The sequence below is a fragment of the Cupressus sempervirens genome, chromosome 8 (assembly GCF_028749045.1).
Source record: "Cupressus sempervirens isolate cs-2001-9-10 chromosome 8, ASM2874904v1, whole genome shotgun sequence".
Taxonomy (NCBI): domain Eukaryota; kingdom Viridiplantae; phylum Streptophyta; class Pinopsida; order Cupressales; family Cupressaceae; genus Cupressus; species Cupressus sempervirens.
In genome coordinates, this window is record NC_143125.1 from 374,263,561 (window position 1) to 374,275,874 (window position 12,314).

The 12,314-nt window shown below is 34.6% G+C and overlaps 1 protein-coding gene across 3 annotated transcripts in view; it reads right to left on the bottom strand.

The window, feature by feature from the left end:
* The window catches only part of MAA3 (P-loop containing nucleoside triphosphate hydrolases superfamily protein), a 294,471-nt gene that overhangs the window by 18,458 nt on the left and 263,699 nt on the right, over positions 1–12,314 (bottom strand). The gene's annotated exons all lie outside the window — the stretch shown is intronic.

Below are 12,314 nucleotides of genomic sequence, written 5' to 3' on the forward strand. Positions count from 1 at the left end.
TTTTGCCTTGACTAACGTTCTCCCTCCCTAATATGAATATATTGGTCCAAGATCTTACATAAGATTACTTATTCAACTTGGCATTTCATGATCAGCGGCAGCATTGAACCGTGCCCAATCAAGCTGATCTACCCAATCTATGACCTCGTATCTTAGTTCGCTCGACCCACCCAAGATTATTGTCCTTACTCTCTATAGGCGCTGTCACTCACTAGGTTATAGATAGAGAGGGACTTGATTGATCAAGTGAGCTATAAGAAGTAGCTACATAGATCGAATTTCATAATCTAGGATGGTATGCTATTCAAATAAAATCAGTTGTACATTCCAAGAAGCTCTATGAGGGAGAATCTCATTAAGGAGAAGCATAGTGGTGGATTAGTTAGATAATTTGGTAGAGAAGAAACCATTGTTTTGGTAAATGAGAACTATTAATGGCCATAACTGCAGCAAGATGTCAACAAATTTGTACAAAGTTGTAGAGTATGCCAAATGACAAAAGGAGTGATGCAAAATACATGGTTGTATCAGTCGTTATGTGTACCAAAGAAGTTGTGGGAGGACGTCAACTTGGATTTCATTCTTGGTTTACTAGGGACTCAGCGAGGGCATGATTTTATTGTTGTAGTGGTTGACAGGTTTTCAAAGATGGCATTCCCTACAAGAAGAATAGGGATGTTGTTCATGTGGTATAGTTGTTTTTTAGAGAAGTAGTGAGACTACATGATCTGCCAAAGAGCATAGTCTCCAAACGAGATACCAAGTTTGTTAGGTATTTCTGGCACACATCGTGGAAGAAGTTGAAGACGGATTTGAAGTTCAGCTCATCACATCATCCAAAGATTGAAGGATAGACAAAGATGGTGAATCGGAGTTTGGGGAACTCGCTTAGATGCTTAGTTGGAGATAAGCCAAAAGGATGGGATTTGATTTTACCACAAGTACAATTTGCATATAATAATTCTGTCAATGGGAATATGGGTAAATCACCATTTCAAATTGTATATGGGAATAGTCCCAAAAATGCTTCTAAACAGAGGAAGTTGGATAAAGGAGAGATGAATAGTGTTAAAGCTGAGGATTTGCAGAAAAATTGAAGAACATCCATAAGGAGGTGAGGAAGTACATTACCAAGATGCATACACAATACAAGGCTAAGGCAGATTAGAAAAGGAGGTATAAGGAATTTTAGATTGGAGATGAAGACATGGTTCATTTGAGAAATGAGAGATTTCCAATAGGTACATCTAATAAACTGAAAATGAAGAAGTTTGGACCATGCGAGATACTAAAAAAGTGTGATTCTAGAAACACCTACAAAGTAGAGTTGTCTGTCGAACTAAATATTGTTAGAAACAGTAGTCCATCGAGATAACTGAGATGGGGGTGGGGGCTGAATCAGTTATCCAATAATTAAAACATTTATCAACCTTAAACAATCTTATCCATTCAACCAAAGTAAACAGTAACCATAACAAGATACACATAGAGAATTACACCAGATATGTTAACTAGGGAAACCCTTAATCAGAGGGAAAACCCTGGTGGGAATGATGCCCACAAGATGATGTACTAATATAAATATTCTTTGTTAGAGGATGGACCCTGTTAGGAGTCTATTACAACATTTAGTACATATGAGTCCCTGTTAGGAGACTTTGAATCCTTGTTAGAAGATTCTAAACCTGTTAGGAGTTGTAGAAGACAGAAGGACCCACTGTCCAAACAGCTTCTGAGGCAAGACCACTAAACTCACTGTCCAACTGATCTCTCAACTATTCCTTGCAGAATAATTGTGTGTATTGTACTTTAACTTCTTTCCTTTGTCTTGTCAACTGGACCAATCACTGTCAGACCTTGTAGACCAGGTCACGAACCTTGGATCCAAGTATCCATCTTCGGATCACACAATAAAACCTCAGCAATGAAATTTCCTTCACTTTTGCTCTGCTTTGCTTATCTTCGCATTCTGCTCTTCAATCATTCGCATTCATTCATACATACTAATTATATGATAAAGGAAAATGTCCTTCCTTTATATCGAATCCATAAAACAATTCCCTGAGTTGGCTATTACACCTTCTTAGTTAATTATTATAGGACCACATTAGGAACACGTTACACTTAGCAATAACATTAATCTTTCGCCTTGCAACTTGAATAATTTTCCATACACGTAACATTATGACAAGCGAGCTTAGCTACGTCATCACCAACATGTCTTCTTCACATCTTTAACTTTGGCTTCTCATAATAATAACTTTGCTAAGAGATATTACAAGTTTAAGAGAACATGCCTCTATAAACTCTATCTCAGAACAGTCTTCACCAAAACTTGTGTAACTTCTTCAAGACTTAATATCTTATGCTTCCAAGGTTAGCAACGCATACTAGACACAGTATAATCTCCCTTTAACCTCGCTAATGAAAGTACTCAACAATCTGTCCGTGCCAACTTGATCTTTCTGCTGTTCTCCTATCAGATACCACAAAAAACTGATATGTTGACATCAATGACAAATACAGTCATGAATGTAACATATCATCATGATAATGATCTAATAATGTTTCTACAATACTCCCCTATAGGAATATCATCAGCATTCATGCTTCCAACAAATACTTCTCCAGCATTCAACATTTCAGATTTGATAGATTACTATGGAGGTTGTAATGTCCCTACTCCATATGAATCAGAAAATTAAGATATTTAACTTCTAAATTTGTCAATTAATTGACTAAATTAGTTATGTCACCAAGTTTCAATTACTATGTCTATTTTGGACTTCACTTGCTAATAGATCATAAGTATGGCTTCTGATTTTATTAATTACTCTTTAGTTATCTTTCCTTACTTCCTCAACCTGTGCTACTGATGACTACTGCAGATTAATGTAATTTTCAATCACATGCATGTACACTGTAATTTGCTATCTTCTCTATACAAATTGTGACCTACTACGTGGACTGTGACAAATATGCGATGGACTACAATTTGGTTTCAATGTTTTCTTCTCTTCCTATTCTAAAAAAATGGTATTACCATTTTCCTCTCCCCTGTGCTCTGATCACTTTGAGTGAGATATGTATATATAAGAGTAATCTATTATTCGTCCTCAATGATGGTATCTCCCAATTGTTGTTAACATGATACATGGTCTACCTGTGCTAACAGTTGACAAGATCCTTCGTAACCCCCTCGCCCCCCCCGCCCCCCCCTTTTGGATCCATGATATGTTACTCAATTTATATTCATCATCAGCCAATTGGAAAGGCACTATGGAATGGATGCCTCCTCTTATTATGAAGAGATCATTACAATTTATCTTCGATAATTATATTGATTAATATTATTCATTCTTGCCAGCCCAATTATTACTTCAAAATAACATATGCTCATTATTAATTATTGTTTGTACTTTACTTATTTTCATATTCAAGTGGACAGTTTGGTCAACGCTTGATTGATATTTCTTCATGACTCATACATCATTCTCTTAGACCCACGTTTTTAATAAAATTCTGGTAATAGACAATACTAGACTATTTATAATGTTTGCTGGATTGATAGTCACTGTCTATCATGGCACAGAAAAAATCTTTGTCAACCAAGAGCATTTAACTGTCTCTGCAATAATGGAATGTCATGATGAGTTATGAGAATTTGTCGTATAATGGAATAGGAGGTGTACAAAATAATAGTTGCATTGAATTCCTATGATATTTTACCATGTGGGCAATGTTTATGTAATTTATTTGATATCTTGACCATTGCCTTATTCCAGTGATAGTTTCACATTCAAAATTGAGCATTTGAATATATATAGATATGATCAAAGAGTTTTTACTTAATCGCCAAGTATTTCTATTCTTTTGTTTCATAAAAATTGTCTTAGAATATTATTTTGATAAGGGTCTAATTTATATTGATAAATTATGATCTAACAATAATTATTATATTCTTATAACTTTGTATTGTATTATTTATTTCTTTCTCTATTTTTGATATTCTTATTTAATTAATAAAATTTAATTATTTATTTATTTGTTTATTCCTATATTTAATATCTACTATTATTAAAATCTATCTTAGAAATGGGAATATTACGGACTGCCCTTCCCAAAATTGGTTGTCCTCAAGCAATTCAATATTTTGTCCTTATGATTTGATCGATCGTCCTGCGACAATAATTTCAATTTGGGATTAGATAGTTTTAAATATAAATTTAAAGATTGCAAGATTCAATTTAAATTACTAAGATCAGTTTAAAGAGAGAACTTATCTTGATTTACTAGAGCCTTTTTATTTTGTTGCTTGCTCCATGATGATTCCTGACGAATGTACCCTGGGAGAGACTTTGTCTCACCCCAGGCCTTTATGGATGTCCCTTTAGGACTATCCATCTCTATTCAATCTTTAGGATAGACTTTATCTCATCCTAAGGCCTCTATGGATATCCTTTTAGGAGTATTCATCGCCATTTAATCCATAGGAGAGACTTTATCTCGCCCCAGGTTACTAGGAATATCCCTTTAGGATTATCCCTCTCTATTTAATCCTTAGGAGAGACTTTATCCCATCCCAAGGCCTCTATGGATATCCTTTTAACATTACCTATCTCTATAATCCTAGGGAGAGACTTTATCTCATCCCAGGTCACTAAGGATTTCCTTTTAGGAGTATCCCTCTCTATTCAATCCATAGGAGAGACTTTATCTCATCCTAAGGCCTCTAAAAGTGCATGATCTTTCTATAGTTTCATTCAAGGAGTTTTGCAAAAAAAATTATTATAAATACAATTGAATATTTGTATTCATATGCTTATTACAAATTCTCATAATCAATTACTTGTTTTTTACTTGTCAATCCAAAAGAAATAGATACTAATACTAACTGACAGTGAATAATTTCTTATCCACTTGTATTCTCTCTTCTCTAATATCGATTACTAATTCCATTCAAATTTATACATCAAGTAGAATTTCTTCAAAATACCATCGCTTCTCTCCTTCATTTTGTGCTTGGAAACTATTCAGATCTCCTAGATCATGTCTTGCTTTCTTATGTGATTCTTCTATTCTATTAATTTGATTCCTTTTGTTACACTTGTGACCTGATGTCCATTGTTCTCTACACCTAAAGCATAAGCCTCTCTTCATTACATCCTCTTTTTGCTTGAAAGCGTCCTTCCCTTGGCATTGATGCCCAACACTCCATTGTCCTTTGCAAAAATAACATTTTTTTTCTTTATGATCTTTCCTCGAGTCACTGTTTCTATGTTCTGTCTTTGTTGAAGAATTCTTAGATCTTTCCTTTGACAGATTTGATTCTACCATTTTTGCTTTTCTAATGGCTTCTTCCAAGTTTTGTGGTTCATGTGGTTTAATAGAGTGTTGGGTGGAGTCTTTTAATCATATAAATATATGAGTCTCTTTTGGAAAGGTCTGGAACCATAACTGATAACTCTCGGAATTTGCGACCATAGTCTTCCACTGTTTCAGTTTGTATGAGTTGAGTTAGTTCTTGGAAATACCATTCAATGTCCTTATCATCAAATCTGTTCATAAGCTTTTGTGAGAATTCTTCATAAGATTCTACATCTTTATGTCCTAATGAGATACGCCCATGGGTCTACCAATCGTGTGTTGCTCCCTATAGATGCACTATAATGAATTGCAAAGCATCTTCTTTTGTCATGGGATTTAGGATAAAAAATGTGTTCAATTTTTCTAACCATTGGCGTGGTGTGATCTTTTCTGAACCATCAAAGTGTGGAAGCTTTATTTTGTTAATTTTATGTTTGAGTTCCTCATTTACAGACCTTCTATATGTCTCCCTTCGTTTATCGTCACAAAATTCTCTGAATGATATCACTTCTCTAATGTTAGGTTCTAGAGCAGCATATGCCCTCGCGATATCTTTCGTACTAGTTAGGGGTTGCTCGACCCCTTCCTCCTCTCTTAGATTTACTCTTCTAGGTAGGAATGTGGGTTGGGGAAGGCTGGAACTTGAAGTTACATTGTTATTTTCAGAATGTACTGAATTTGTTTCTCTCCCTATGTTAGGTTGATTTCTCAAATTATTGATCAAGTTTCCCATGCTTTGTAATGCTTATAGGAGGGCTTGATTTGACTTCCCCATTTGATTCAATATAGTCTAGTTGGTTTGGTTGGTTTGTTCCATATATGTTCTCACTTCATTTGCTAAGTCGTTCATTGTAGTTTTATTTGTCCTTCTCTCGTAAGTTTCCATAAGCCTTCACTCAAAGGATGGCAGGATTGTGCTTTGATACCACTATAATGTCCCTACTCTATATGAGTCAGAAAATGAAGATATTTAACTTCTTATTTTGTCAATTAATTGACTAAATTAGTTATGTCATCAATTTTCAATTGCTATCTCTATTTTGGGCTTCAATTGCTATCTTTCCTTAGTTCTTCAACCTGTGCTACCAATGAATAGTGCAGACTAATGTAATTTTCAATCACATGCATGTACACTATAATTTACGATCTTCTCCATAGAAACTATGACCTACTACGTGGACTGTGACAAATATGTGATAGACTACGATTTGGTTTCAATGTTTTTTTCTCTTCCTATTTTAAAACAACGGTATTACCGTTTTCCTCTCCCCTATGCTCTGATCACTTCGAGTGAGATATGTATATATAAAAGAGTAATCTATTATTCATTCTCAATGATGGTATCTCCCATTTGTTGTTAAACATGATGCATGGTCTACCTGTGCTAATAGTTGACAAGATCCTCCGTAACCGCCCCCCCTTTTGGATCCATGATATGGTACTCATTTTATATTCATCATCGGCCGATTGAAGAGGCACTATGGAATGGACGCCTCCTCTTATTACGAAGAGATCATTACCATTTATCATCGATAATTATATTGATTAATATTATTCATTCTTGCCAGCCTGATTATTACTTCAGAACAACATACGCTCATTATTAATTATTGTTTGTACTTCTTTTCATATTTGAGTGGATAGTTTGTCAACGCTTGATTGATATTTCTTCGTGACTCATACATCATTCTCTTAGACCCACATTTTTAATAAAATTATGGTAATAGACGATACTAGACCATTTATAATGTTTGCTAGATCGATAGTCACTGTCTATCATGGCACAGAAAAAATCCTTGTCAACAAGGAGCATTTGTGTGAGTCTTCGCAATAATGGAATGTCGTGATGGGTTATGAGAATTTTCCGTATAATAGAATATAAGGTGTGCAAAATAATAGTTCCATTGAATTCCTATGATTTTTTATTGTGTGGGCAATATTTATGTAATTTATTTGATATCTTGACCATTGCCTTATTCCAATGATAGCTTCACATTCAAAACTAAGCTTTTGAATATATATAGATATAATCAAAGAGTTTTTACTTAATCGCCAAGTATTTTTATTCTTCTGTTTCATAATAATCGTCTTAGAATATTATTTTGATAACGATCTATGTTATATTGATAAATTATGATCTCACAATAATTACAATATTCTTATAACTTTGTATTGTATTATTTATTTCTTTCTCTATTTTTGATATTCTTATTTAAGTAATAAAATTTAATAATTTATTTAGTTGTTTATTCCTATATTTAATATCTAGTATTATTAAAATCTATCTTAGAAAAGGGAATATTACAGAGGTATTCAAGATGAGATCACAAAAGCATAGTGGAGTATTTCGGCAACTACATTAGCTATAAAGGAGATTGAGGAGATACTGGATAGTCGTGTTGGCAAAAGCAGAAGGAACAAAACATGACGAGTATCTGGTCAAATGGAAAGGGAGCACAATAGAAGATTCATCATGGATGGCATGAAAGGAGGTTGATTGTTTTGGCTTTCCTTTGACTACCTAAGACGTGATAGGGTCACTTCTCAAATTATCTCGGTTGTCTAAGCAGGAGCATCTTGGGTATAAGGGCAATCTTGCATCACCTAAAAATATAACTATTTTCAGTTTTTGTGTTTTCAACAAGGGCTATTCCAGTGCAGAGTTGTTTGTGGAAGCTTGCTAATTTTAATAAGTTGTTCATGTGAGCTCGAATTGTTCTAACTTCATAAGTGGAGGTTCATCTTAAATATAACAGCTTATCAGATGAATTTCATTGCCATATCATATGTATTAGTGAAGTTATTCTAGATTTTCGGCATGAATTTTGGCTATCCAAACTTCAAGCTCACCAATGAAGGCTTAAATGATTCTGAATTGAGGCCAACAGTTTGCTAGTAATGGTCTCCAGAAGTTCGGTCACCTGAAAATGTAATTTGTAAATTGTCTTGAGTCAATTCTATGTAATAAAGTGTAATGAAATAATATAATATGAGGTTGGTTGGCCTCAAGAGTTAGGGTTTAGTGTCTAGAACCTTCCCGAGTGGCTGAAAATGCCTATATAAGGAAGGCTCGTAGGTTGCTTAGGGTAGTTCTGGGTGATAGTAGCAGCTCTGTCCTGCAAATTGTTGTAAGGAAAGCACCCATGTGGGTTTGCATATTGTAATTCTAAATTTTGTAATTCCACACTTGTGGAGATAATAAGCCCATATTTTGGTCTCTCAAATTGTTAATGTTTCTGTAGTTCTATTGTGTGTTTATGGTATTAATGGGAGCACCCCTTCATCACTAAGCCTCCTATTTCTTCTATTATACGAAAACTGGTACGTCTAGACTCTAATTCAAAGCCTTAAGTTGAGACCTTAGCTAGTTCTTTGTAAGCATTTGACATCATAGATTATGCTAGGAAGACAAAGATTCAAATGTTTGAGGTTGAATGCCTTCAAGCATATCCAGATCAAATGGAATGACTTAACCAATTTGTTCTAAGATCTCAGCCTATCTAAACTCAGGTCGTTGCCCCAAAACCCAAAACTTGTCCAATAACCTACTTAACATTCCATCCTCTATTCTTGGAATGATAGAGCCTTTCTATATTTCCCTACTCATCAATGGTTTGAAATAAAGTAAATTGGTTATTGATTCCGAGGCAGCTAATAATGTCATGGCAGTCAAATTGGTTGACACATTGGGATTAACTTTGACAAAGACCTTTGGTAATTACTATTATAGGGAGAATAAGAAAGTGCCTCTTAGAGAGCAACTTAAGGACACTCAATTTGCATTTTCATCTTTTCCTGAGAAGAAGATCAAGATGACCGTTTTGGTTGTTGAAGTTCCTACTTCCTACAACATGTTACTTGGCCATAACTTTTGTAAGGATGTAGGAGGAAAGCTCAATATGGGCATGTCTAAAGCACAGATACCCGTAAAGGGAAATATCTAGAAGTTGTTTCCTGAAAGGAAAACCATGAAATTTGATGATCCTCATATAGATGTTCTTGTTGTTTGCATGGGAAATTATCATTTCCATATTGATGAAGTATCAGAAATTGTGGAAGATTGGCCATCAAACGCATCTATGGTTTCATGTATTTCCAATAAAGATAAATTTGCTGATATAAAGAGGACAGAGTTGATCCTGCCCCTATAACATCTTCCTGCATGGTCCCAAGGGAGTTTAATGATAAAGTTGAATCTCTTACCACCTCTGCTATGCTCTTTGCTCCTTGTGACAACTTTGAGCAAGAAATGTATACTATTCAATTGGTATACTGTCCAAGTGTTCTTGATAACTTTGCTCGCTAGCAAGTTTTCAATGATCATCATCAAATTATCAAATTTTTTGAAATGAGGGCAAACTTTGATGAGTTGTGCTTCGAAGGTAGTTATTCACCTCTCAGAGAGTTCATTTTAGACAATGATCCTAACACAGGGGATGGAATTATTCAGCTCAAGGGACAAGATACCTTGTGCCTTGGTTTCTTTGGAACAACTGTTGGACAAAGATGACCATTAAGTCAAGCATCAACAAGAAATTGGGTCAAGCTCTACTATGGAATATGAGAAGTATAACCTTGGGTTAGCTATTGACCTGAGGTTTGTAAACATTGGTAAATGTTGCACACCTAAAGGAAAGAGATCAATTTATTGATCTTCTACATGAATAAATGGATGTTTTGGCATATTCATATGATGATCTTAAGTCTTTTCGTCCTAAGGTATTGCAGCTTGATATTCCGCTCAAGCCCATGTATGCTAACTTAACATTCATAAATCGGGAAAAAAAAAAATTCGATGCAACATGTTTAACTCTAAAACATAATGTTTAGAAATAAAATTATGTTTTTTGAACCTAAAGGAACCAAACATTGAGTAAAATTAACATAAAATGCATTTCAAACATAATTGAATTGCAACGCATGAAATTATTTAGAAAATAATATTTTTATACCCTACACCCTAACAACAAAATTAACAATTTTTTTCATAATGATAGTTAGATCATAGTTATGGGACTCAGACTCGCCTTTAACTCGAAAAGTCAAAATCCGACTCGGCGACCAGACTCGAAAAATTGAAAAACCCATGGAATTCAAAGATTTTTAAAGATTTTAAGATTTTTTCATGCATTTTATAGTCAATTAAAATCAAATACACAATGGGCAAGAGCCTACAACACAATGGTAAATTTTGAGCCTCTTATTGAAGAGGTCTTGGGTTCAAATCTACTTGTAATAAAAAAAATAATTAAAAATAATTGATAATAATTAATCTTGGCTTTTGGCCTCTTATCGATCAAAAAAAAAAAAAAATCAAATACACAATAATTGAGATAAAAAGAAGCTACTTAATACACATACACAATTTTGCATAGATCACGTAAATATAAAAACGAATTTCTGAAGGAAAAAACTAAATAAAACAGTATAAATTTAAAGTAATAAACATAGTGTCATTGCAGTGTCAAATGTTTACAATATTCATGGATTACGAAATCCATGTTATCAAAAGTTCAAAACATATATCAAAATAACAACTAGAGTGTAGAACAGTAGAAGACTAAGGCTCATAGTAACCTATGTCCTCCTATGAGTACGCCTAAGATAAGTCATGGAAGACTGTAGAGCCATCCTCTCTCCCTGTGTCTGAGGTTGAACCTCATCCTCATCCTCATTCTCACCCACATAATCCTCATCATCAGACTCGGACCCATCACTCCTAGCCTCAAGGTCCTGCACTCTATCTCCTTACGCTCTAGCCTCCTCGATTGCCATCGCTACTGCCTTAGCTTCCTGATTCACTTGATCAACCCACTCCACATCTTCATCATTAAAGATAGGATCAACAATCTCTGTGTTCCACTCTGCATGTGGATCAACATTCTCTAATACAATCGGTGATGTATTGGTGCCCAAGATCTGTCTATGGCGAAGGCGAAAGTTGTAGTGAACAAAGACAAGATCATTCAATTTTTTCACTGTCAACCTATTTCGCTTCTTCGAGTGTATATGCTCAAATAGACTCCAATTACATTCACATCCTAATGCAATAGATGATTGGCTCAAGATCCGAATCGCAATCCTCTGTAAATTTGGCACCTTAGTGCCAAACATGTCCCACCATGCATCTGAGATAAGAAAATTTTAAATCAATTTAATAACTTTGATTTTATCAAATTAAAATGGTAATAGAATTAGAAATTAGGATGTAGAATCACCAAACATCAATTCTTTTCTATTTTTCTTGCACAACTCCCATGCAAGTAAGTCCCCTTGAGCTTTCTTAAACAACTCAATCTCAAGGACTACAATTGTTCCAACTCTTGAATCAAGTGACATTCTCTCTACAACATCATTGAGGCCACTCCACACCTCATCCTCAGCCTTGAAATGTGGGCTGAATTGGTATATTGGATTAAGAAAGTAGGTCATTGCATATATAGGCCTGTGAAGTAGATTGTGTCAACATCTATCAATGACATCCCATATACGCCCATACCTATCTCGATTCCCTACAAAAAGAGAGTAAATGGTCTCCTTCACCCTATCCATGCCCTCATAAATGTAGCCCATTAAGGGCTTCTCTCCATCAACAATTCGTAGGAGAACAAGCAGCAACTTTACAAACTGCAACAATTATGAAAGTTGCAAACGAAAGTTAGAAACAATCAGCTTTAAGTTTTTTCTTTAAAAAATGAATAATAAATTATGACATAATTCCATAAACAAAAAAAATTGAAATGAGGACAAAAAGGAAAATTATTGTCACAATATCAGTAATCAGTGTCCAAAAAGAAGCCTTATCAAAAATGCGATTAGCTGCATCAATCTCTGCAATGGTCTTTGCATATGCTGATGCAATCCACTCCTCACTAACAAACATGTGTCTCAAACCGCCATTTGAATCAAGCAAAGATTTCAATGTGAGAAAATTAGTTGCAAATCTA